This window comes from Marmota monax, unplaced genomic scaffold (genome assembly GCF_021218885.2).
Source record: "Marmota monax isolate L192 unplaced genomic scaffold, Marmota_monax_Labrador192_F-V1.1 WCK01_AAM20220418_F8-fsc00231, whole genome shotgun sequence".
NCBI lineage: Eukaryota > Metazoa > Chordata > Mammalia > Rodentia > Sciuridae > Marmota > Marmota monax.
Window position 1 is genome coordinate 336,882 of NW_026693458.1, and position 27,366 is coordinate 364,247.

General features: G+C 55.2%; 1 pseudogene; it reads right to left on the minus strand.

Moving 5' to 3' along the window:
- Positions 1–6,021: 6,021 nt before the first annotated feature.
- The window catches only part of LOC124101654 (cell division control protein 42 homolog), a 30,848-nt pseudogene continuing 9,503 nt past the window's right edge, over positions 6,022–27,366 (minus strand).

Below are 27,366 nucleotides of genomic sequence, written 5' to 3' on the forward strand. Positions count from 1 at the left end.
TTAGGAATAAGTTTAACAAAAGAGTGCAAAACTTTTACTCTGCAAACTATAAAATATTGTTTTTTTAAAAAAATTTTTTATTATTAGTTGTTCAAAACATTACAAAGCTCTTGACATATCACATTTCATTCATTTGATTCAAGCGGATTATGAACTCCCATTATAAAATATTGTTGAAAAAATAAAAGAAGCCTAAATAAATGAGAAGACATCCCATGTTCATGAACTGAAGGCTAAATATCGTTACAAGGGCAACACTTCCTGAAGTGATCCACAGATTCAACATGATTCTTCTCAAAAGCTCAGCTGAATTCTTTTCAGGTATCAACAAACTGATCCTAAAAATCCATATAGAAATTTAAGGAATAGTCACAAAATTTGGACTAGTCACAAAAATCTTGGAGGGCTCCCCCCTCTCTAATTCAAAACTTACTACACAGCTATAATGATCAAGATAGTGTTGTACTGGAATAGGAAAATCATACAGTTCAATGGAATAGAATTAAGGGAAAAAATCCAGATTTATTGCCAATCAAGTCATGGTAAGAGTGGCAACATGATTCCATGGAGAAGGAATAAGCTTTTTAAGCTTGTGGTGCTGGGACAACAGGGTATTCATGTGCAGAAGGATGGAGTTGGGCCCTACCTCACACCACAACAGAACTATGACCTCACAAGGGTAGTTCTTTGACCTAAGTCAAAGAGTTAAAAGTATACAAATGTTAGAAGAAAAAAACAGGTGTAAATCATCACAACCTTGGAATAGAAAATAGTTTCTTAGACATGACCTCAAAACCACAGCAACGAGAGAAAAAGGCAGATAGACTGGACCTCATCAAGACTGAGACATTTTGTGCTTCAAAGACATCATCAAGAAAGTAAAGGAAGAAGCACAAAGTGGAATAAGATGTTCGCAAATCATACATCTTATAAGGTGTTAGAGTCTGTAAACAAGTCTGGATGGCGCCTGGCATTTTGCCAGAGGGAGTGGTTTGTGAAGTAACGCCAGTGAGCCATTAAGTGTGGAGATTCCTATTGGTTGACTGCTGTATCTAGTTTATGCTAATTAAGATAAGCTGTGTGGAATGTATAAATACCTCTGCTGTCCTACAATAAACGGCTCCCATTCCTGCTGTATCAATCTACACAAGTTGTTCGTCACCCCCCGGTTATTTTGCTGCAGCCGGACTGCGGCAGTAAGGGACTTGCATACAGAATATATAAAGGATTACTACTACTCAATAATAAAAAGACAAACAATTCAATTTAAAGATGAGCAAAGGAACGATCGAAGTCGACATTTTCCCAAGGAAGATAAACAAATGGCCATGAAGAATATAAAAAAAGATGCAATCATCATCAGCCATAAGGGAAATGCCAATGGAAACTATTCATTAAAATAGCTATAATACAAAAAAAATGTAATAGCAAGTGTTGGCAGGGATGGGGGTAAATTGTAACCCTTGTGCACAGCTGGTAGGAATGTGAAATTGTGTGACTGTATTGGAAAACTGTTTGGTCATTCCTCAAGATGTCAACACGCAGTTTCCACATAACCCAGCTCTTCCACTCTTTGGTATATAACCAGGATAAACAAAGGCTGCATATGAACATCCAGAACAGCTTTATTTAGTGACCAAAAATAGTAACCAACCCAGGAGTCCTTCAGTGAGTGAATGGCTAAACAACTCTGGACTATTGACAACATAGACTCCTACCAGCTATAGGAAGGAATGAAATATTAATACCTGCTACCACATGAATAAATTTCCACGGAATTATACTGAGTTTTTAAAAAGGCTATCTATGACAAACTTTGAGGGGTGATAAATGTGTTCAGTATGTTGATTTTGGAGAGGGTTTCTGTATCTATATGTCTATAGTTCTAGCTATGACAAGACAAAGGCAGAAAATATTTGCAAGTCATATATATGAGGAGGGTTTAATATCCAGAATATATAAAGAGCCACCACACCTTAACAACAACAAAAAAGACAATCCAAATAATGGTAAATGCCTTGAGCAGACATTTCTCAAAAGAAGATATTCCAGACATTTCTGGTGGGAATGTAAAAATGTTACAGCCACTACAGAAAACAGCTTGGTAGTTTCTCAAAGAGCTAAACGAGTTACCAAGTGACCCAGCAATTCTGCTCCTGGATATATATTTAAAAGAACTGAAAACAGGGACTAGAACAGATATTTGTTTGTGGTTTTTGTAGCATCATTCACAAAATGGTGGGAACAAGGCAAGTATCCATCAATGGAGGAATGGATAAACAAAACGTGGTGTATTCGTACAATGAAATGTCATTTGGTTATAAAAAGCTGTGAGATTCTGATACATGCTATTACATCAGTGAACCTTGAACATACTAAGCCAAGTGAAATAAGTCAGATACAAAAGGACAGCTACTGAGGGCTCTCACTTACATGAAATGTCTGGAATAGGAAAAAATAGGAAGTCAGATGTAGACTAGAGTTTGCCTGGGGGCAGAAGGGGGAGTTCAGTGGGTCTGGTTTCTGTTTGGGGTGATGACTGCACAACAAATTGAACACACTTACTGTTACTGAATTATACATTATGATAGTTAGAGTGGGAAATTTTTACTTTTATTTTTGGTCCTGGGGATTGAACTCAGGGGCACTTGGCCACTGAGCCACATCCCCAGTCATATCTTGTATTTTATTTAGGGTCTCACTGAATTGCTTAGAGCCTGGCTTTTGCTGAGACGGGGCTTGGAACTGACCATTCCTGCCTCAGCCTCCAGAGCCACTGGGATGACAGGCGTGTGCCTGGTTTAAAATGGGTAAATTTCTGTTCTATTTCCACAGTTGAAAATAATGATGTAATATATGAAAAGTATTTAAACCATATACTGTAAATGGGAAAACTGTGAATTATATCTCAATAAAGCTGATTTAACTGATTTATCAACTTTCACACTTGACTTATTTTCATTCGATCATATGTCAATGACACTTCAATAAAACAAACAAAACTGTGCATTCATGACTGATAAAAATAAAATTCTATTTTTTGAAGGAAAAAAATCAAATCCTGATACAGTCTCTTTAATCACCTTCCAACAATATGACTTTATTCCTCCATATTTGTTCATTCAGATAAGAACAGAGGCTGGGCCTCCTCAGCATGTGCCAGCCACCCTGTGACTCCAAACCCTCGGCTGTAGCCAGCTTTTCTGTCCCTGTGACAATCTGGCCAAAACAACTGTAGAGGAGGAAAAGTTTATTTGGCTCTGGAGGTTCAGTCCATGGGGCCCACTCTATAGGTCTGGGCAGGAGGTGAGCAGGACGTCATGGCGAAGGATATGGAGGGGGGGGGAGCAGCTCAGGACATGGCAAAAGGAAGCAGAGACACAGAACGAGCTCTGCTTGCCAGGGACAAACTATAAATCCCTAAGTCACATCCCCAGTGACAGTGAGCTACCTCCTCCAGCCACATCCTCCTCCCTTAGTTATCACTCAGTTAATCCATACCAGTGAATGGATCCACCCATTAATTTAAGGCTCTGAGAACCCAATCATGTCACCTCTGAAAATTTCTTGCATTGTCTGGCAGGTGAGCTTTTCGGGGATACCTCATGTTATGGTTTAGATGTGAGGTGTCCCCCAAAAGCTCACCTGTGAGACAATGCAAGAAGGTTCAGAGGAGAAATGATGGGGTTGTGAGAGTCTTGACCCAGTCTGTGAATTAATCCCCTGATGGTAACTGGAGTGGTGGGTGTGGCTGGAGGGGGTGGGTTTTGGGGGCGTGGCTCTGGGGTGTATATTTGGATCTGGCCAATGGAGTCTCTGCTTCCTGATCATCAGGTGAGCTGCTTCCCTCCCACACTCTTCTGCCATGAGGTTCTGCCTCACCTTGAGCCCCTAGGAATGGAGCTGGCCTCTGTGGACCAACACCTCTGAAACTGTGAGCCCTCAAATAACTTTTCCTCTTTTAAAATGGTTCTGGTCGGATCTTTCAGTCCCAGCAGTGAAACAGCTGACTAGAGTGCCTCATTATCTAAGCCAGAACACCACCCTGCCTCAGTTTACCCTCTTGGCCTTATAACATGAACCCTGAGGCTCTGTGATTGGAGGGACACAGGGGGACCACCATGGTTTTTCCTTAAGCTCCTCAAGCCTTGCTCTCTTCATCCATAAAATGACAATGACACCTGCTTAAAGGACTCCCAAAGGTGTCCTTCCACAAGGCTTAGCAGTGCTCCTGGCACACAGAAGGGGCCAGACACACGGCTCCAAGGAAGGGGACTCCTGACGCTCCCAGTGAGACACATGGTCCTTGCCTGCCCTGGGGTGGTGGGGCTGAGAGACGCTATGTCGCTATGTCGGAGGTCATGGAGACTCAGGCAGAGGGCAAAGGCGGGCCAGGGCTTGGGCCCAGGAGTTGTGGTGTGCTGGGTGGGTGAACTGGGAGGAGAGGTGAGAGCTAGTCCTGGGACAACAGAAGGCCCAGGATGGGGACCAGGATCCCCTGGACGGTGTGGGGGGGGCTTCTCAAAGTCCTTTCCAGCACATGCTGGGCTCTGTGCTCCAATGTGGTGCACACCCAAGCCACCATTAGTATCACATCCTGTCCTGTCCCTGAAGGGGACCTCAGCGTCCTCATCTAGAAAAGGTGAAGGATTAAGGCTGAGGAAGGGGCTCAGGTTCACCTCCACCTGCCTTGTCCCAGGCTGGTGGCTGTGCCCTTCCTGCACAGCTGTCCCCTCATCCTGGGAAGCTCGGTAGTGCCAGGCACCCTGGCCTTGCAGTCATCGAGGGACAAGAGGCTCCTCCTCTGTCCTCTGGACTCCCCCCCAGCTGGGGTCTCCCCATCCCTGGGCCTCCCGTGCCTTCCCAGGTCTGTCTCCTAGGCTTGCCTGGGTCTGTGGCCCCCTAGGGCCTCGCTCTGGACAGCCGGCTGGGCTATGAATAGCACACGGCCCTTTTCCTTTCCAAATATAAAAATGTTTGCTTTCAATCAGGGGCGTCTGGGGAAATGGAAATTATAGGATTGGAGAGTGTCCTTGGGTAAAGAAATACCTCGAATGCCGAAACCTCGCAGGGCCTCTGATTAGGGCTGGAATAATTCCTGCTGTAATATAAACAAGCCTCACTGGGCTAATGGGGGGTGGGGAGCAGGCTGGGAAATAGGGGCACATGCCACGTCTTTGTTCTCTCCCCTCCCTGTGTGCCATTGTGCAGGCCCCAGCCTAGCATCTGGAGCAGCCCAGCTCTGAGGGGTCACCAGAAATCTTGGCTTCCTGGGGTGCTGGGTGACCATGGGTGGGTCATTGGCAGGACAGGATAGATGAGGTGTGCATCTCACAGGATTTGGGACTGCATATGGCTCCTTGGTCCCCTCCAGACCTTGGGCTAGGATGCTGGTGGAGGGAGCAGCAAGGATAGGGCTAGGAAGAGAACCAGGGAAGCCTGGGAAAGTGGCACTAAGAGAAATTTCCCAAATGGTCCATCAGTCACTCAACAAACATCGGATCCTATCTCCTGGTGGCACTAGGATGTGAAGATGGTGAAAATGCTGCCCCCACCAGCAAGGGGCACAGAATTGAGTGAAGAAAGAAGCAAATATAAACCAACAGTCTTACTGGCCATGGTGCAGGGCTGTGGTTTGGGTAGGAGGCTTTAGACCCCTCCACTTCTCCCTAGAGAGCGGGCAGGTAGGAGGAGGCAAGGCTATCTCTTCTGCATGGTGCCGCCATCTTAAAAGTTCAGTTAATCTTTTTTCTTTTGTGCAGATGGACCTCTCGAATCCACGGCTCTTATTTGATGCCCACGTCTCGGGTGTGCAGCCACCTTGTGCTCGGCATTGAGGAGGCAGGCACAGGTGAGCCCAGCTCACCAAGCCAAGAGATCAGCAAACTTTGGAGAGCGTTTGCAAAATTCTTAGGGTGTGTCTCTGTCCTCAATCCTGCATCTGTAAAATGGGGGAACCAGGAAGAGGGGGAAAAGCCATCAGAGGTGACACTGAGAACCCAGGATCATAGGCTGGGGCAATCAGCCCCAAAGCCCTGCAGTGCCTCCAGACAGCCGCATGCCCTGGGGTACTGCGCTGGCTCTGAGAGCGGACACTTGGCTTTGCCCAACATATGCCGGAGGCCCAGAGGACAGAGGGGCCAATGGGGCTCGGTCAGTGTCTGTGGGGAGAAGCAGAGGAGGGGGAATAAGGTGGAGGTGGATTAAGCAGGGACTGTGAAAGTGGCCACCTCTGCTGCCCCAGCGTTGAGCCCAGTCAGGAGCCAGGACTCAGGGGCCTGCAGACCACGAGACCAGAGCGCAGAGAAGGAGGGGGAGAGGGGACAGGGTTCACCTGCTCCCTCTCTCCGAGGGTAAAAACGCACCCAGCCCCTGGCAGATCAAGATTCCGCAGCGTGAGTGGGACTCCCGCGTGTCCCCTTCTGCCTCTGAGGTGAGAACGTGTTGAGACCTGGGAAGTGGGAAGGGTGTCCAGGGGCCCCCGAACTCCGCAGGGCACGGGCGGGAGGCAGCGGCACCTGGAGCAGCGGCTCGGTGGGGGGTGGCGGGGCGCGGGCGGGACCCCTCCCCAGGAGGGTGGGAGCGGCCCCTGGAATGCGATGGCAGCCTCGCAGATGGCCCCCCGCCCGCCCGCCCGCCGCGGCCGCCAGCGGTTCCGTATTTACACTACATTAATAATGGTTTAAACGTTCTCATAAATAGATGCTGATTAATTGGCAATCCATTTGCCGAAGCCCGGCCTGCCAGACGGTTTCCTGGAGGCCGGTTCCACATCGCGATAAACACCGGCCGCAGCCCAGCGGGCGCTAATGCACCGGCCCCGCCCGCCCGGCCATTCCTCAGGCCCGAGAGCGCCGCCCGCGACCACCGCGGTGGCCCCGAGTTCCCGCTCCCAGGACACCCTCGGGCCCCGGGGAGGGAGCGCAGCCCGCCGGGCGGGGCCCCAGCGGCTCCCTGAGCTTGGACCCATCCGAGCCATGGGCGGATGCGCTGCGCCCGGGGGGACCCCAGCAAGTCCTCTTGCTGGTCACCCTCAAGGGCCCGCGGTGGCAGGCCTGTAGGGACTTTGCGGACCTGGAGACCCCTGGAGAGAAGGCCGATGGGGGACAAGTCCCTCGTGCCGCGCTGCGCTGTCACTGCCAGTAGGGGCCCTGGCCCACCTGTCCTCTGTCACCCAGAGTGCCCTCCCACGCGCCCTCCTTTCCTGCCGCCTGGCAGAGGCCCCTCTTCTCCTGTTGGGGTCCACGCTCCGCCCCGCCTGCAGGACGTCGGCAGGAAGGGGACGCCTTGGTGCAGAACGCAGAGCCAGAGCGCCACCGTCACCCCGATGCCTGCACCACAGCCCCTCTCACAAACCCCGGGGGAGGCCCCACTGACCCCCCGCGCCCTGCCCTGCGAGACCCCTGCCTCTGGGTGCTGCGGCCACGCCCTCGGGGCGGCTTCCTGCGCTCAGCGCCACACTTACCAACCCCAGCTGTTCTGTGTCAGCTTCCCGCACCCAATCCACAGATGGGAACACTGACTGTCACCTGCCTAGGATCACCTGGCTCGCCAGTGACAGGTCGGCACACCCCGCGCATCTGTTGCAGGTTGAATTGTTGAAAGAATGAATGCGGCACGTGATGAACGAATGAATCTATAAACCCGGGTCCAGGGAGGAAAGGGGGTGGGGGAGGGGAGGGGTCCCCCTCCCGCCCCTTCCCTGATGATTGGTTTTTAAGCTCGGGCAGACCCCGAGTGGGGAGGTCAAAGGTGGCCGCTGATGGCTGTCACTCAAGCAAAATAGGCCCGTTTTCATTTTTCACTTGGGCCCAGACCCCTCCAAACAGACAGTGATTAGGCCCTGATTGAGCCTTTCCTCCGCCTGATGACTCCCACATGTGACCCGCTCCCAAATTACATGCAAATGTTCCCGGACGAGCTGCTGAAAGCCCCCGCCCGCCCCCGGGAGGGGCCACTCCCAGCCGCCGCGCAGCACCCATCCCCCCGCAGGTGCGCGTGCAGGTCTGCGGGGCTCACCTGCGCCCCCCACCGCGCCCCGCAGCGCCGCCTGGCGGCGACGCGCCTGGTGCTCGGTTTGCTGCCCCGTGAAGAGGGTGGCTAAGGGGAACCGAGAGGAACGGTGGCCTCGGCACAGCCTGTGCGCCGTGTGTTGTGTTCTCAGTCACGAGGAGGATGGTGGCAGTGGTGACGGTGCTGATGATAACTGCTATTGGGGTCGTAAAGCTGAAAAGCTAGGGGCACAGACTGAAGCCAGAGGCTTCCTCTGAGGGGCACCACCCTCCTGCCTGTGTGACCTGCCGGTCGCCTCTGCAGCCCTGCCTCGGAGTCGGGATGGAGTGGGCTCACCCGAGCCCAGCCTCACCGCGGTGCTGAAAAGCAGAATAAACAGACATCCCACGGTGCTTAGAACCGGCACACAGTGTCACACAGGCTGCTGACTCTGCCACCCTTGGGGCACTGTGAACGACAACCCAGAGCAGGCCTGGGGCCCCGCAGCCCCGAATTCTCTCCGACCTGTGCAGGGATCCTAACTGCTCTTGCTGGACACCAGACAGAGCTGTAAATATGCCTCTGTAGCCAGTCCTGCACGTTCTCATGCCTGTCCTATGAAGTTGGTGACACCGTGATTCTCATTTTTCAGAGGACAGTGTGACCCACAGAGGTAGAGCAGCCTGTCTGCAGCCGCACAGCTGGTCAGCAATGGAGGCATCCGGGGCTGTCCACACCTGCAACTTGGGAGCTGAGGCCCTGGCCTGCAGATGGCACACAGGGACAGCAGAGGCTGCTGCTGTGGGGTGTTGGTCCTGGTCCTGGGGCCTCAGTTCATCCTGAGCCGGCTGCCATTTGGGCTCTAACAGGGGCCATTGAATCACCCCACCTGGGCTCTAGCAGGGCGGGGTACCCTCTGCTGTAGGCTGGGGCTACAGCCAGCCAGGCCCAGATTTCAGATTTCATCCTCCTCTGATGGGGGGGCTCAGTCCCTGCCCTGGTAGAGCACTAGGCCCTGTGCTGGAGGAAGGGAAGGGGTCCCAATTCCAAGGACTCTCCTCCCTGAGGGCCCCCACAGGATCTCAGCTCTCTTCCTTCCACTCATTCCTTTATTTGTTCATTCAGCTAGGCCTTCTCTGACCAACGCCCTCCCCGGCTCCCCACCCTGGGCAGGTTTCCCATATTCCCAGGGCCTTTCTCTGAGATCAGTCAGTTCATTGTTTGCTTGGTTCTTTTGTCGGTCCCTGTTGGAACACCAGCTTCACCAAGGCAGGATCAGTCCCTCTGGAGAGGGGGAGGGTGTGGAGAAGGAGGGAGGGGGATAGAGAGGGAAGAATTGGGTACACACATCTTGAAGTGTCAGTTCCTGTGCACAAGCTGCATACTGACCCACAGTTACGGGGTGGCGTGCACAGAAGCCAGCTCCTGAGGGCTCCCAGTTTGGGGGCTGGGAGATGTGAGCATCAGCAGTCACAGTCATATCACAGACTGCCCAGGTAGGGGGGACAGCAGTGCTGTCCACCCATGGACCCAGGAAGAGGAACAGACCTCGGAAGGGGATGGTCAGGGTGTAAGGGACATCCTGGAGGCAAGGGGCTTTTCAGTGTGTGGTCGAGCTGTGGTCGGTGATAGGGGGGTCAGAAGGACAGAGGTGGGAAGAGGGATTTATGCTCTGGATTGCAGAAGGGGAGTGAGGTCAGGGTAGAGAGGAAGGCAGGTCTTGGAGAAGGAAGGAGCAGGTGGAGAGTCCGGATGGAAAGGGGCCTTTAGCTTCGCCCATGTGAAGCAGCCAGGAGCCCCTTCCAGGATAGGCCGAGGGGGCAGAAAAGAGGCAGTGGGGACGTGAGCACAGCCAGGCTGTTGTGGACTGTTGGGCAGGTTGTGCACTGCACCACAGGGGCTCCAAGGAGTCCAGACAGCTTCTGCCAGGCATACTCAGGGCTCCAGAGGGTGGCCATACCCCAGCCAACAGGGGCATCTAAGTCCCACAAAGGGTTGTCTGTTCACGCACCTAAAGGCAAGAAGGACCAGAACCCGTGCAAGTCAGGACAGAGACAAAGACCCTGGAGGTGGCTTGCTCAGGTCGCACGGCTGGCAGGGGCACAGGTGGAAATTGCCCCCACCTTCCAGGCTCTGCTGTCCCTCCCTGCCCAGCCCCGTGCAGTGGCCCCCGCGACTCCTGGGCAGGAAGCCGGCGCAGCCCCTCCCTCGCAGCAGGTGGGTGGCCCCTCATCAGCCTGATGTGGAAAGTGAAATAACTTCTTCCAATTACCCTCGAATCTGGAAACTTTTTGTGCCTCCGACATTTCCTCCAGCCCAGGAGTTAATCAGCCCCTTGGCTGTCCCCCCACTGGGGCCGGGGCGTGGGGGCACCAGGGGCAGTTGTGCCCTAGAAAATTATTTCTCATCACCAATTATTGCCCATTAGAGCTAATGGTGGCGCTTAATCGCTGCACACTTATCTGGGGTGTTTTAAGCCACTGGAACCGCCTCCCCCCCGCGCCCCTCCCCCACCCCGGCTCTCTCTTGAGCCCAACTCACGCCATTGCCAGAAATATATTTTTTTAAACCAAATCACACATCTGATACCGTTTTGTTTGAAAAATGAGCTGGCCTCCCCTTTCTCATGTCTGCTGGTCACACAGCCGGTGAAGTGTGGGGCAGCATTCCCAAGGCCTGGGGAGGTGGAGCCCCTCCCCGACGGCTCTGCTAGGGGGAGGAGCCCGAGCCCCGCTGCAGATGAGGAAACTGAGGCGGGGAGGGTGGTGAGTCCCCCTCTTCCTGCTTCAGTCCAGGCAGGAGATGGGTCAGGGAGGGCGGCCCCGGGGTTTCAGACCCTTGGAATTTGGGAAAGACAAATCAGGTGGAAGGGTCTCAGACAAGAGCATTCGAGAAACATTGTTCCTGGGTCTGGCTGCGGAGTGGGAAAGCTCCAGTGTTTCTCTCTGGAAGAGCAGAGCTCAGCTCCTGCGGCTGATCAGGAAGCCTCAGGTCAAACCTCTGAGAAGCTCTCTCCTCCACCTCAGAGCCTCTTGAGACTCAGTGTCCTAATCTGCAAAGTGGGGCTCTGTTACCGCCACAGCCGCTCCCTGACAGCTAGCCGACTGCAAGTCAGGGCCTGAGTAGTCCCAGAGCTGGCTTGTCCTGTGGCCCTTCGCTCCAAACCTGATGACCTCAGGCACAGCTTCATGGGACCTAAAGAGGCACGCTGACTCCTAAAGAGACCTTAGAGATCCCCTTCCCTCGGGGCACAGAGCAAAGGACAAGAAAGGCCACCCCTGCCCCCAGGGAGCTGAGGGATGGATGGGAGATGGAGGACGGACGGGTCGGTCAGTCAGATCATTCCAGTGGGTCCTATGAAGATCACAACAGGGTGACATGCTAGAGGACAGGGTGGCATGTGGTGCGAGGTCTGGGAAGCATGCAGCCACCCTGTGCTGCTGTTTGCAGCCCTGTGGGGAGTCTCTCACCGTCAGCAGATTAAATGCAAGGAGGAAAAAGAAGTTACCCAGCAGAGAAGGCAGGCGCTTCTCAGCAGAAGGACAAAATCAGCTGCCACCGTGGAGTGCAGGTGGGCACGGTGGGCAGTGCCCGTCCCTTGCCCTTCGGCCCTGCTGGGAAGATGCCAGCCAAACAGGAGGAATCCCAGACAGACCCATGAGGAACGTGCTGCCCAAAGACTGCAGTTTTCAAAAATATCAAGGCAATCACAGGCAGAGGCAGACTGTGGAGAGCACTTTAGACCAAGGACTGGAGAGACCTAAGAACCGGATCCAGTACCTGACCCTGCAAGGAGAGGACACGCTCTCCGGGACACTAGTAGGTCAGTGGACAAGACTGACACAGGGCTGGCAGGCCGAAGTGTTGCCTTCCTGTTGAATTCTCTGAAGTTGGTTTCATTCTTGGGAAATATGCACTGCACTGAGGTATTCAGGGGTAAAGCGCCATGATGGCCGCAGGTTACCCTCGAATTGTGTGTGTGCGTGCGTGAGACTGTGTGCATGAACCAGAGCAAATAATAAAGTGAATAATAAAAATAAAAAGAGGAGGATGCAGATGATCTTTGACCCCTATTCTCATCTCTACAATTCTTCTATAAATTTAAAATTATTTCCAGATAAAATATAAAAAAACACCAAAAAATAAAAATAAACTGTGATGTGAGTAGGAGGTGGCTTGAGGTGAGAGCGGTCAGGGATGGAGTGGTCAGGTAAGGGGCCTGAAGCATGAGAAAAAATAACTAAGTAATTGAGTGCCCCAGAGAACAGAAAAACACGTGCAAAGGCCCGGGGTCAGAGAGACAGGCCGGGTGTGCTCAGGACAGGGTTGCTGCTAGGTTTTGTACAAATGTCCTCAAAGGCCTGTGTGTTGAGGCTTGGTCATCAGCCTGTGGCACTATTGGGAGGTGACGGAACCTTTGGGGGGTGGGGCCTAGTGGGAGGAAGTGAGGTGGTCGGGAGGTGGCTTTCAAGGGGACATGGAAACCCCTGCCACTTCCTCTGTCTCTTGGCTTCCCAGCTGCCATGAACAGCCCTCCTCTGCCGCACCTTCCCACCATGCTCTGCTCTGCCACCACAGGCCCCAAACAACAGGGCCAAGTGACCATGGATCGAAACCTTCAAAACTGAGCTGATGTTTTTAGTCTTTCTTCCTTTAAGCCGGCTACCTCAGGCATCTGTTATAGTAATGGAAAGCTGACGAAATCCGTGATTCCGTGGAGGGGGCTTGGGGAGGCAGTGAGGCGGAGGATGTTGGCAAGGGACCAGGCAAGTCCTGGTGGGGGACCTGGAGCTTAGTGCAACAGATAAAATAGTCCAGAGATGCCATTGCCTGAAAAAAAAAAATCTATTCCTTCCTTCAGTCATTCAACAAACATGTTTTGCACCCCCCCCTCCCGTTTCTGGTGCCAACAGCCCCAGGGGGTGGGGAGCACATTCTGTTTTGAAGACAGGCTTGGCCTTGCCCTGAGGAAGGTTTCCGGGTCCATCAGTGAGAGTGGGCTGGGTTCTGCTTCAATGACCAAAAAGCCCTGTGCCTCAGGCCAGAACAGGCCAAGGTACATTGCTGTTGATCACACTGTGTGCCCGCAGGGGAGGGTGGCTTGTCAGTCACCCAGGGACCTCAGCGGGTGCTGGGGCAAGAAGACAGGGCCGCCAGGCTGGAGCCACACACGCCTGCTGCTCACGGTTCATCTGTTAGGCGAGCCACGTGGCCACACCTCAGCTCCACGGGAAGGGTCAGATCTGTGGGAGAAGCAGCCTGGGCATCCAGGAGCAGCTGTGAAGACGGCAGAGGAGCGCTCGGTTTCTTGGCTGCCCCCCCCATGCTCAGCTGAGAAGGCTCGATGGAGGCCGGAATGTTCTAGACAAGCAAGGGTTTCTGACCCCAAGGGGAGCAGAATGAGCTCAGTGAGGAGCTTTGCTGCAGCCTTCAATCCTGAGGGCTGAGCTGTCGGACCCCAAGAAGAGCCTCAGCACTGAGCGGGAGACCCACCTGCTGACCCCAGGTCTCTAAAGGCTGGTCCTGGCTCTGGGGGAGGCGACGGAGCCCCAGGGCCTCAAGACCAGAGCTGGGACCTCAGGAGGGTAGGGCAAGGCAGAGACCAGAAAGCAAGGCCAGGGAGAACCGCCTGACAGGGGTGAGCTCTCCGTCGTGTCCAGCATGCAAGAGGAGGGCGCGGAATGTCCTCAGCTGCCTCCACAAGTCCCCTGCCCACACCCAACTCAGGTAGGACCCTCTTCAACGCCAGGTGCCTGTGGGTGTGTGGATCCCACCTTTGTCTGGGGCCAAATCCAGGCCTTGGGGAGGGGGTCCCCAGCAGGAGCCCTCCCCCAGGGAACCCTGAGGCATGCTGCAGAATGAGCGGGCAGACAACGGCTCAAACTGTCCCCTGACTGAGGGACATTGTCTCATAGCCTTCGAGTCCTGCTCTCTGGGTCACCTTGGGTGGGTCACCAGACCTCGGGGCAGCCGGGCCCAGCCCTGTCAAAGAGGCTGTGTAGTGTGTGGCCAGCATTGGAGGTCCTTCCACTGTGGCCTCGGTGAGCTCAGGTGGATTAAATGTCCTCTCTGCAGCCTTCGCCCCTGGGCGCAGCCACCCACAGCAAGGAGCTGTGGTCAGACCAGAAGCTGTCAAGGGTGGGCCTGTTTGTACCGGGGGTCCCTGAGGAATCCAAAACCACTGCCATCCTGGATATGGGCTCCTGGGGGACCTGCCTGGCCACAGTCCCCACCACTCTCTATTATCCCCCAGTGGAGGCCTGTGCCCAGTTGGGGCTCATGTCCTGCCTGTGGCCAGGAGACAGACCCAACAGGGTTGTGGTTTCAGCCACAGGGAAGACTCTCAGTAGAACAGGAAACTCCAGGCTGCTACTGAGCTGGCTCCCTGTGGCCTTGGCAGGGCCCGGCTTCTCAGCCAGACCCTTCTGTATCCAGCCAGAGCTTTCCCCTGCAGCCCCGTGTCCCCCTCCAGCTGTCCTGAGCTGTGGCATCCCCGTGGTGGAGATCATCCATCCCCAGGCCTGTCAGTGGTCCAGCTCAGCCCGGGCGCCACCGGAAGGAGCCAACACCAGTGTCAAGGGGGGCCACTCTGAGAGCCGCTGGGGCGCGGCCCCGGGGCAAGATGGATGGGCATCGCGGGCCACTTGAAGGCTGTGTTTATGGGACACCCAAACAGCTGGTCAATCCCCCGGGGACATCACTCACCTGCTACCAGGGCTTCCTGACAGGCCCGAGATTGTGCAGCCGTCTTAATTCCATCAGCACTTAGGGTCTCAGCCCGGCCGGACAGAGGGGCCTGTCCCAGCCATCGGGGGCTGACAGATGAGGCACCTGAGCCCCCATGAGAGGGCACGTGGCCGCCAGAACCACGGAGGTCACCAGCCAGCGGAAGGCGGGCTTGGACGGGGGCTGCTTCCTGCAAGGCCCCTGGGGCTCTGTGGCTGCTTTGGAAACGGAGGGCTTGTCACCTGGGATTCAAGCTCATTAGGGACAAGCCACGGTTTGGCTTCATCCTGTTCTGTTATTAGTGTGTCCTACTCGAGGGGGCCAGAGAGGAGCTCAGCTCCGACCTCTTTGAGGAATTGACCGTCCCTCCCTCCCTCCTTCCTTTCCACAGATGAAGCCATTGATCCGAGAAGCAGAGTGTGAAAAATCCTGCCTTCAAACCACCCAAAGCCGTCGGTCGATGGGGGTTTCTGGGGACTTCGCGGCAGACCTGGGCAGCTGGCTGCAACAGGGCGGGAAGGAACCTAAGGAAAGAGCCTAATCCAACTCACTGTGTCCCCCTGACCTGCTCACAAGTCTCGGTTTTCCCACTCACAGGCAGGGCCCCGGGAGGAGGGCACCAGATAATGGGTACAACACGGGTTCCTTTTGGTGAGACAACTTCCCAAGCCAAGGAGCATTGTTAGTAATAAAGACAACATAAACCAGACATCGCAACTGGTTCTCATAAAGCACCATTTCAAGGTAGTCAGCTCCAAACAGCAGTTGTTCCAAAGAACATACACAAACCCACTCTACGCAAAAATGAACTCAAAACGGATCAAAGACAGAAGTGCAGGAGAGAAACTACAAGGCTTTTTAGAAGAAATCATTGGAGTAAATCTCTGTGGCCTTGGATTTGACGACAGATTCTTAGACATGTCACCAAAAAAGCACAGCAAGGAAAGAAAAAGAGATAAATTGTGCTTCATCAAAATGAAAAACTTTTGGACTTCAAAGGACACCATCAAGATGTAAAGACACAACCCACCAAGAGGGAGAGAATTTTTGCCAATAACGACAAACAACCCAGTTTCAAATTGGGCAAGGGATCCAAACAGACATCTCTCCAAAGAAGCAATGCGAATGCCAACCAGCACTGGAAAAGAAGGCACAGCATCTGCTCTCAGGGAAACACAGGGCAGATCCTCAGAGAAACACCACTCGTACCCCCTCAAGGGGCTAAAATCAAAGGGACCGAAAATAACAAGTGTTGGCGAGGACATTGCTGGTGGGAATGTGAAATGGAGCAGCCTCTGTGGAAAACGGTTTGGTGGTTTCTCAAAATGTTAACCACAAGCTGGGCACAGGGGTGTAGGCTGTCATCCCAGCAGCACGGGAGGCTGAGGCAGGAGGATCGTGAGTTCAAAGCCAGCCTCAGCAACTTAGCAAGGCCCTGAGCAACTCATCGAGACGCTGTCTCGAAATAAAATATAAAAGGGGCTATGGATGTGGCTCAGTGGGTAAGCACCCCTGGGTTCAATCCCAGGTACCAAAAAAAAAAAAAAAAATTTAACTACAGAATTACCCCATGGCCCAGCCAAGCACTCAAGAGACTGAAGACACCCACACAAAACCCTGTACGGGATTATTCACAGCAGCACCACAGAGCCAAGAGGGGAAAACAACCTGTGTCCACCAAGAGATGAACTGATACAGAAAAAATGCAAACCACGGAGCATTATTCAGCCATAAAAAGGCACAAAGCACCCTATCGTGCTACAGGCTAAATGAAAGCAGCCAGATGCACAAGACAAACGTGTTATGATGAACTTACACAAAGCATCCCAAATGCGCACATCCATGGGGTCAGAAATAGCGCCAGGGGCTTTGCTATGTTAGGGGACAGACAGAGGAGGATGGCGGGAACATGGGGTTGAGAGGATGATTCTATAAAGTGGGCCCACCGTGCTGACCCCACGTGCTTTCTTTTCCAAGAAGCCGCTTACCTGCAGCCCTGCCTGGCCTAAGTGGACAGGATACGTCACATTCCCCAGCAAACTACCTGTTATCTGGAGGAGAAAAGCAGGCCCAAGTTAGTGTCCACGGGAGGAACCCAGGAGATTTTGTGACCAGATCCTGAAACTCTGGGAGATGAGAATAATTCCTCCGAACCATAAAAATCTGTAAGAATATATGGTTAAGAATCCAATTAGAACTGGTCAGCATGGGCCAAGGTGACCTAGGGTTGTCCTGTCAGTAAGGACTTGAAAGACTAATGTCACCCTGCTGTCAGTCAAAAGTCAAGATAGGACTCTGGAAAGTTCTCTGGGATCTCCAAGAAAACTGGAGTGCAGGAGAGGCATGCTGACATTTTCCGTGAGAGGACCTACTGTCCCTTGAGAGTGTCCCCTTTCCCTTTTCCTATCCCTGCAAGAGACTCGTGCCTGGTACTCTGAGTGACATGTCTGAAATCTTTCTGACCTGATTGCAGGAATCTGGGTTTGAAGGGGGGCCTTTGTGCTGCCTCCGTTTCTCAGAAGGCCCAGCTCTGTCACAGCTGGAGAGTGCGTGAATTCTCTGTGACTGTGAGTCGGCTCAGGGCTTCCTTTTAGAGTCATGAAAACGCTCTTGGGCTAGTGGTGATGGTCGCACACTTAAAGGGTGGGTTTTATGTTATGGGAATTCTCTCTCAGCAAAACTCTTACGTTCGTATACATATGAGCAGCTCTCCGAGCTGGCGCGGGGCAGGTCTCAAAGCCGTTTTTGAGAGTCTTTGCTTTCTTTGTTCTGGCCCCAAGTTGCCATCAGGCCGTGAGGGCTGCTAGATTTGGTGGGGGAGCAGGGATTCCTGCAGCGTTTATCTCCAAAACTCCTGTAAAACCCTGCAATCTTGGGGAATAATTAATGACTACTTGGATTTTTTTTTAAACAGAGACCAGCCCACTTGTGGTTAACAAATAAAGGGGAAAAATTCTCCATCCGAACCTCAGATGATAAGTGGGTTTAGCAGGCTTAACCATTTGCAATTGAGACATTAAAAACCTTGGAACCAGCCCCTCAAGTGCTCATATCCTTTGGCAAAGTAATCCCCATCTTGTGAGTATCTTCGCTACAGAAATTACTTAAAAAGCACAAAGCTGTGTGCATGCTGGTGCCTGTACTGGCTTTATATCAACAGGTGGTATCTTAGGGTGGAGGGTCAGCGGACCCTCCTGCTGTCACACACAGGAACCGTGAAGGGGTGTGGGAGGCAGTGACCCCGGTCCAGAAGCATCTGGTGGGTACGTGGTCCACCGGGAATGGGCTGTGGCTTCGTGACCCTTTCTGAACCTGTCACAGGTTTGTATCAGACAAGCCCCTCAGAAATCAGAGGAAGCTCAAGTCCAGGGGCGCAGCCAGGTCAACACTGGCCCCCAGACAAGGCAGAGAGTCTCTGGGGTGGCAGAGACTGTCCACTGACTTGCGGAGATTTTGAAATTGCTGAGCAGGAAATCTTCTCAGCAGAATGCCAAGTGCCCACCACGGAGGACCCCCCGGGAGGGACATTCGGCCCCTTAATGGCTATCTGTGAGTGCAGGCCAGCAGGGGCCAGGAGAATTGTGAGCCTCAGCTCTCAGGAAGAGGGACAACAGACAGGTCTTTATGTGTTTAGAAAAAAGGGCATGAAAGTTTCCTGCCACCTCCTCCAATCACGTCCTTGCTCACAGATTTGTTCCCTTTTTCTCAAATGAGTTTGCTTCAAAGGAGATTTTCTGCCACCACCGTAAGCCACCACCGTAAGGCCCAGTAGGACTTGCTGTGCACTGAGCCCAACAGAAAAAGGAAGCCACAAAAACCCCATGGTGACACGCACTTCTCGCCACACTGGGTTCCCCCAACAGCTCGGAGCCTGGGAGATAGATGGCTGATGGCTCCTGGAGATGTCCGGAGGGCTGGGGAGGGGAGCCACCCCAGCCCCAGCCACACGCTGTTGGACGTCCCTACCTGGGTGCCCTGAGCCGATAGGCATGAGGCTTCCCCTTGGGAAGTGCTGATGTCAGGGAAATCCGGAGAAGGGAGGGGACCCGCCAGGCTGGGACCCACAGGGACAGGGTGAGGGCCTGTGCCTGTGCCCCAGGGTCTCCTCAGGATCGCAGAGTGCACTGGAAGCCCGTCTTTTGTGGGTGTGACAGCCTGGATCCCCACTCTTCTCCCCTCCCCGAGAAAGTCCCTGGGAGAAGGGAGAGTCCCCGGGTGCTGGGTGCCAGGTGGGGCTCTTCCTGCTGAATTCTCCCCCTCTCCTTTGTCCGGTGGGGGTGGTGAAGCAGATGGCACCCTAATGTCACTGGGAGTCAAAAGCCTTTCCTGAAAGCCTCTAGCAGCTGTCAGAGGGCCAGCCTCGGGTCCATTAGCGGAGGCAGGTGATTTGTATTGTTGGCTGCTGGGCTGATAAACAGAGGGCTTAGGCAGTGAGCAGGGGGCACGGAGGGCGGGGCCTGCACCCTGTGCACCTGAGCCCGGGGCCTCCGTCCGGGCACATGCCAGGACCTGCCTGTGCTCTCCCCACATTGGTCCTCAGTGCAGCCAGCAAGGCCAGGGGTCTCCCCAGGGTTGGGGGAGGTGGCGCACACAGGGACAGAGGTCAAAATGCAGCCTTAGACCAAGAGCTCTGCTGGGCCAGCGCTGGGGATGGAGGCCCAGAGCCTCCCCACACCTCTCCTGGCACCTGCAGAGGCCCTGCCCAGACTCTGCACCACGCTGGTGCTGCTGGTGCACTTTAGCCAGTTGGGCTTCCTGGTGGCAGTTTCTCTGCGCCCTGCCCTCAGGGTGGCTCAGCAGCCCCCCTCCCACCCCGCTTCCTGATGGTCTGTTTACACGGCTGTCTTCCGCACCAGACGGAGCGGTTCTTAGGGATTCTAGTGACCTCCCCCTCCCCGGTCAGCGCTAATCAGTGTTTCTTGAATGAATGGATAAAGAATGAATGAATTCTTGAACATCTACCCCTGGAAGCCCCCGCACCTCCATGCTGTGAGTGCAAGCGGGAACGGTCCCTCAGAGGGTCAGAGAGGGGGTCCATGCTGCTGGAGACCCTGGGTGGAATGTCGGGATGAGGTTGAGACCCTGGGTGGAATGTTGGGATGAGGCTGGGTCTTCAGAAAGGGACTGTGACAGAGACCTGAGGGAAGCAGCGACTTGGATGGACCACTGGGAAGAGTGCTCCAGGGAACAGCAGGTGCAAAGGCCCTGAGGCAAGAAGCCTAGGAGCTTCAAGGAATGGTGAGAAAACAAAGGCAGCCGTTGCCCAGTTGGGGAGGGAGGAAAGGAGGAGAAGAGGAAATAGAAAGGTTTGATTCCTGCCCCGGGGAAGCTGCTGGCTAACGGCTTGATCCCCTTCCATCCTATAGGAAACATGGCTTCAGGTGGTTTCCCCGTGATTTGCCAGCCCTGCATAGGAGCCGTGGGAATGAGATGAAGCTTAATTAATTCCAGTCCGTGGGATCGGGGATTGTTCCCCAGCCACAATTCCATGTGTCAAAAACAACTGGAGGATTCGCCTGCCCGCCTTTCCTGGGGTCTGCCCCCGCAGGGCCTGGGCGTCCTCCTGGCCCTCCCTGGTCCGTCTCCAGCCTCTGGCCAGCCTGCCCATCACGCCTGAGGGAGCTTTTGTCAAACCTGGGCTGTGCCCTCAGAGGAGCCAGCGGGGGCTCCCTGCTGCCCTCAGTGCGTCTCCCCAAGGATGTGGTCCTCAGCACACAATCCCGAGAGGCTGTGGCAGCCAAGCATCAGGGACATTGGCTAAGGGCTTGGAGGTCCAAGTTGTGCATTGCAGGTTCTGAGAGGTTCTGGTCAATGAAATGTAGATAAAACTCCTGGGAAGGAGATATTTGGGAGAGATTTGTCCTCCCTGAGGTAATGAGAGAGGATGTTCCCGGTGCTATCTCTAGCTCCAGATCACACACTCCACATCCCTGCCTTTGGTTGTGATTCTGTGTGCATATGATGTCTGGAGCTATGGCAGCTACTTTGCACTCATGAGGGAAAAGGCTAGAAGCACTGCAGAGACATTGTTGGTTCAGAACCCTAAAAGGAAGGAGAGCTGCACCCCACCCTGTGCTGGTGAGACCCAGCTCTGGTGTGTGTCACACATCTGTGACCCACGTCATCACTTCAGTCAACTCACATGAGAGTGTGATCTTCTTCATAGTCCTTCTCTGTGTCTCTGTCTCTTTCTCTCAAATGATTTTGTTTCTGTGTAGACGCTCCTCTCGATCTTCCTCATCAGAACATCAGCTCTGAGAGCCAGGAGCTCGGGCTTGGTTTGCTCACGTGTGTGAGGTCAGGACTGGACACAGAGCAGGTGACCCCGGTTACTGTCCAGGAATGAGCTCATGCTCAGCCTGCCCCGGGTCAACAGATAGTGCCCAGGCCACTTCCACCCTTTCCAGATGGAGGAGCAGGGGGTGGGGGCTGGCTCTCCCCGGAGGCTGCCAACTGGTGAGTGGGGTAGGGGGAGGAAGGAAGGGGAGGCCGTGGACCCCTAGGACGCCCATCTGTCCAGCCAGCACCAGCACCCAGTTCCCCTCCAGGATGTCCATTACCATAAAGTGTCACAATTGCCACTGAAAGAGGCACAAAAGGAAATCTGCACCTGGTCTAGAACCTGGGAGGTGGGGACGCAGGATGGAGCATCAGGGGTGCTCAGGGCCGCGTGGGAAGGAAGAAGTCAGGTTGCAGCTGTGTTCCTGCCACACCTCGGCTGCAGGCGGGAACAGCCTGTGACCAACCCGCATCCCCGTGAGCCCCACAGCTCTGGGCCACTCAGCCACCTGGGCCCAGGCAGGCAGCTCTGCAGGGGCAGGTGTGACTGTGCCCACCTCCCACGGCTCTGCCTTCCTGGAGAAGGAAGGGTACGGGGGGCGGGGGGCTCTGGTCTCAGCCGGGAGGAGTGGGCACAGTCCCCACCTCCACTGCCTTATTTGCTGTGGCCCTGCCCATGGTGGCTGGCTCCCAACCCCTCACTCCCAGGGGACAGGACCGGGGCAGGGCCCTGGTGTCAGGCTGTGTGACCTGCAGCCTGGGTGGGCACAGCCTGGGTAGCTGTCCCGGCCCTGCAAGCCGCGCCTCCCCACGTGCACCCGGCCCACCCGCGGGCTCAGATGACATCGGTGATGGATGGAGGGTGGCCGCAGATGTCCCTCCCTCCGCAGATAAACGGCCAGGGCCGCGGCGGGCAGAGGCTCTCTCCAGGCGGGGATGAGGGGCCTCTGTGTATAATAAAGGTGAACGAGTGTCACCCGGACATCTTAATGCTCTTCCCGGGCCCCAGCTGCCTCGTGGCCGGAAGGAAGGACGAGGCTCTAGCGAGGTCTGAGGAGGCAGCTGCCCGGGGCCAGGTTTCCTGCCCGAGAGGGACGCACCCCCAGAGGGTCCCTTCCCACCCCCAGCCAGCCCCTTGCGCCTCCTGTGAAGAAATTCTGGAGGCAACAGCTGACACCTTGGTGCCTTGCAGGGTGTTCTGAGCCACGTCCCCGGGAGGCACTTGGCAAGTGACGGCAGGCCCAGCATGCCCACTGGGTGCCCTGGTTGGTCCCAGCCTCTGGGGTGTCCCTTCCTGAGCTGAGGTGGGAGGAACACCCAGATGCACAACTTCAGGCTCAGAGGCCTTGCCCTCCTCCTGAGGCCCCTTCCCCAGGACTTGCACTTGGCCACTAACATGTCACTGTCCTCTCTTTCATCCCTCTCCCTCTCTCCCAGGCCTGCCCTGAGTCTCCCGCTGTGGGCGGCTCTCCCCTTGCCCACAGGGTGTCCTGTCCACAGGGAGCTGGAGGCCTGGCTCCTACAGGGAGAGCCCAAAGCCCCCAGGGAGGCTGGGGACTCCACATGGCCATAGATGAGGCCCGAGGCATGGACAGGTCTGCTCAGGATGGCGAAGGGGTGAGGGTGGGCTCCTGCCCCTGGGCATGCTGCTCTGAGTCTGGGATTCTTTGCAAACCCCACGCCAGCCCACCCTGACCCCCACCAGGACACCAGATGCCTAACTAAGCAAGCCAAGCAGCCCTCCTGGAAGAGGGAGTTGGAGGCCGTCCAGCGTCCAGCACTTGATCTTTAGCCCTGGCTCGCCCGCCCTGCCCACTCACCTGGTGCCAGGCGAGGGTCCACAGGAGCCCAGAGTTGTCCAGAAGAGTGGGTGGAGAGGTCTTGGTGATGAGCCGCCCAGGAACGGAAGAAGCAGCGTGTTCTGCTTTTTGGTACCAACTCAAGCTTGATGCCAGCGCCTCCCACTGAGCGAGAATCAGGCTTAGGACGTCCACCTCCTCCCGAGGAGCCTGGGCTTCAGCCCAGGCATCTCCAAGGAAGTGGGACAACGGTGCTCTCAGGAGGTAACTGCAGAACTGGGGGGCTCGGGGCTGGGGCTGGGGCTCAGTGGTAGAGCTCTTGCCTTGCACGTGGGAGGCCCTGGGTTCGATCCCCAGCAACACATAAAAAAACCTAAATAAACAAAATCAAAGTATTGTGTCCATCTACAACTAAAAAGAAAAATTAAAAAGAACTGGAGGACTCTCCAGTCCAGTAGCTCTGTGGCCTTCTCCCTTCCATGTCCCCAAGGACACTCCTCCTGCCTGAGCCTGGCTGTTGCTGAGAGGAGTAAGACCCTCCCAGGGCTGCTGCTGGAACCTGCTATACCTGCAACAGGCCCCTCTGGCTTCTCGGGCCCAAGGAGCATCTGTTCCCTCTGTCCGTAAGCAGGGGGAGGTGAGCTTACCAGCAGCAGGACCTGAAACCCTTTCTTGCGAAGTCCTCGATGCTAAGACCATCTGCTCTTTGGTGACAACAAGTGGCAGCGGGTTGGTGTTAGGGCTGCGGGGTGGGCGCCCTGGGCTTTGTCTCCCTGACTTTTAGAAGTTATAGGTCCACGAAATCCCATGACCTGGGCTCCTGGCCTGTGGGCCTCACAGCCTTCAAGGGAAGGTCAGCACATGGGGGGCATCCCTGCCTTACGGGGGGCTCAGCCAAGTAACACCAAAGACAGGACAGCCCTTCGCCACTCCCCTGATACCAGGTGCGGCAGGTACCTCTCACCTAGGTGGGGTACAGCGGGCATCTCTCACCTAGGTGGGGTACAGGGGGCATCTCATCTAGGTGGGGTAAGTGGGCATCTCTCACCTAAGAGAGGTACAGTGGGCAAGTCACCTAGGTGGGGTACAGCAGGCATCTGTCACCTAGGTGAGGTACAGCGGGTATCTGTCACCTAGATGGGGTACAGGGGGCATCTCACCTAGATGGGGTACAGTGGGCATGTCACCTAAGTGGGGTAGAGTAGGCGTCTCACCTAGATGGGGGACAGCGGGCATCTCTCACCTAGACACCTGCACAGCAGGTAAGCCTCACCTGGAGTCCCTCTGAGTCCGGCCACCCTTGTGGCTGCCTCTCTGCGCCCTGGTTTCTGAGTGCCTGAGACAGGGGATCCCCTGGACACAGTCCTGTGCTGGCCAGCAGGGCTCGGCCTGCTTTGGGGACGCTCCCAGCAGCCGACACCGCCCTCCCCGCCTGGCCACAGGTCAGGTTTCCATCTGCCGTCATTAGGCAGATGTCAAACTCCGAGGCGCAGCAGTAATTTGGACAATTACAGCTGCTATTATTGCTTCCTCTCCTTAAACGGGGGCCAAATTACTCACTTAAACACAAACCGCCACGGGGCGGAAGGGACAGAGTGGGGGAGGGGAGGGGCACGTGGAGGGAGGAGGCCCAGCAGGGGAGAGCTCCAAAGGCCACCAGCCCATCTACTGGTGACTGTCCCGAAGGCTTGGTGTGACATCAGGATGTCACGCTGCCCTGGGAAGAGGCAGTTCCTGGGCAGCGAGGTGTCCTGCGGTCACTGTCAGGAGCAGGAGGGCCACTGCCACCTGGGAATGCTCTAGACGGCTGGATCAAGCCTCTGCCGCGAGCAGGCATGGCGTCTAGGCTGGGAAACTGCAGACTTGCCACCCAGGAAGAGCTGGTCTGAGGGGAAGATTCATCCGTTAGCAGCGAGAGCAGCCAAAGTGGTCCTTCTGCTGATGTGGGCAGGCAGCCCTGGGCACCTGGATCCCCCGCTGGGTGAGAAATGCAGGCAGGAATGCAGGTGAGTCCCTCCTCAGAGCTAACCACAGCCCCACACAGCAGTTGGATAACAGTGGCTTTAACAATAGCAAGGATTTATGTAGCACTTGCTGTGCGGCCAGCCTGGGTACAGTTTATACAGTAGTTCACAGAATCCCCAGAGCCACCCTTGGAGATAGCTATTTCTATCACTCTCGTTTTACAGAGGAGGAGACTGAGGCACAGAGAAGCTAACCAACTAGTCTAGGGCCACCCAGCACCTCCTCCCTTCCCAGAGCCACATGAATGAGAGGCTGTTGTGTTGCAGGCTGCTCTATAGACGGGGCCTGTAGGCTCAGAGAGGGCAGGGCCACAGGGAAGACGCTGGTGGCCTTGCTAGGACTGTGTACCTCAGGCAGCAGGCCAGGAGCTTGGTGGCCTGGTGAGGAAATCAGGATGGAGGTAGTGGCAACAGGCCGGGGTGGACATGGCCAAATGCCGGTCAGGAGGGTCGCAGAGGAGCAGGTGGGGGGTCGCAGAGGAGAAGGGGGGCTGGGGGCTGCATTGGGTCAGGCATCCCTGGAACCTAGACCCTGGGGGATGGGACCAAGGCCACATTCAGCTCTGGAAAGTCCTCCCGGGTGGCCCAGCAGACCATTTCCTCCCAGAACCGGGGCCCCCAGATAGAAGGGGCACAGGCCTCCTCACACCCACAGCCCAGGCACCTGGGGTTCTTACATGGGCAATCCGGGGCCCTTTGGGGTGTCTGAGTCTCCAGGCCAGAGAGGGTATGAGGAGCCTGTGGAGGCCGGGACACTCATGCCACTCACCATTGACTGGGGCCACGTGTGGTCAACTCCTGCCCCACCCCTTCCTCCAGAGCTAATGCCCATCCCTTTGATAAATGCGCATGACTGACACTTCATTATTCAGTGTTTCCTGTTGGTTTATTGGACAAACACTATTGTCTGTTTCTGTTTCCAACCCACTCTCCGCTGAGGTTCCGCCCTGGGGTCTGCAGCTCTGTTCTCCCATCGTGGGCCACACAGAAACCTGAAGGGCCACAGGGGACAGGCGTGTGCCCTCACAAGCTCTGTGCAGGGACAAATGGCTGCTTCTCTCTATTTTTCACCCGTAAAGTGAGCAGGATGACAGTGCTGACCTGGGAGACTGTTATCAGGACTGTGTCAGTCAGCTGGAAGCCACCATAACACAGTGCCACACACTGGGTGGCTTAAACAACAGACATCCATTTCTTATGGTTCTGAGACTGGAAGTCCAAGGTCAAAATCCCAGCAGATGCCGTTCCTGGTGGTGGGGGCTCCCTCCCTGGCTTGTAGATGGCAGCCTTCCTGCTGGCGTCCCCACAAGGTGGTGACAGGGAGCATTGGTGCCTTTTCTTCTAATAAGGGCACTAATTCCATCCTGGGCCCCACCCTTACTCTTGTAGACCAAGTCACCCTCCAAAGACCTCTCCTCCAAATACGATCACATCAGGGTCAGGGCTTTAGTGCAGGAATTTGGGGGAGACACAAGCAAGTCCACAGCAAGGATTAAAAAACCTACTATTTTAAAGCACTTTGGACACAGAGTGAGGGGGGCTCCTGGTCCGTGTTCACAGGCTGTGTGACTTTGTGCCCATACCGGCCCTCTCTGAAATCAGTCCCACCTTAGCTAACAGGACCTTGTGTTCATGGAGCACCTGGGGTCATGATAGTGGCTTTACATGAGTGGCGTTGTCTCCGTTGACAGATGAGAAACCAAGGCACGGAGATGCAAGGGGATGGGGGCAGTCAGGGTGACCTTGGTCTGGGACTTGCTGTCCCCCAGGGTGAGCGCCCAGGACTGACACAGAGAGGCAGTCCAGGGAGGCCAGCACTGTCCTGCTTTCCCAACCTCGGCCCCTGCTCAGTGACACACCCGTGTCACTGAGGCATCAAGATCCTGGACTTTCCCCTCCAAGCAGGGTCACCTGGACCCTGAGAAGATCCCATCACAGGGCAAGAGGACATCTTTCCTGAAGGTCACGCAATCTTTGAGAACTGATGGACAGAGACCCGTGGGGTTTAAGGAGTGGCAACCCCGCACGGTGGTGGGGCTGTCCCTGGGACAAATCTGTTGTGCCGTGGGGGATCCTGGGACCTGCAGCTGTCAGGGCCGTCTGTGCCCAGGGAGGGTCCTTCTTTGGAGTCCATGCAATGGTTCATCCTGGCCCAGCGGCTCCCGCCTGCCCTCCCTGGCCGCAGGAGGAGGCGACCTCCGTGAGTCTTGCTGTCTTGGACCCCCAGGTCTGCTGCGGAGTGATGGAAGACAGTGTCTCCCGGGGCTCAGGGGACAGCTGTGGGGACCCAGACTGGGCCGCACCCTCATCTGAAATGGGGATACCATGTGCTTTCTCCTCGTGGGCTTTGTGCTGACTGAATGAACTAACCTGTATCAAGGACCCCCACGGCGGCAGGACCCAGAATCACGGCCTGGTGCACTGCTGTCTGTAAAATGGGGGAAAATGGGGAACCCCCATGTGACAGGCCTCCCCTCATCTGGGGTAAAGCTCACAAGATGGACACGTGCGGAATCAAGGACCATGGTGTCAGGGCTAACCATGGA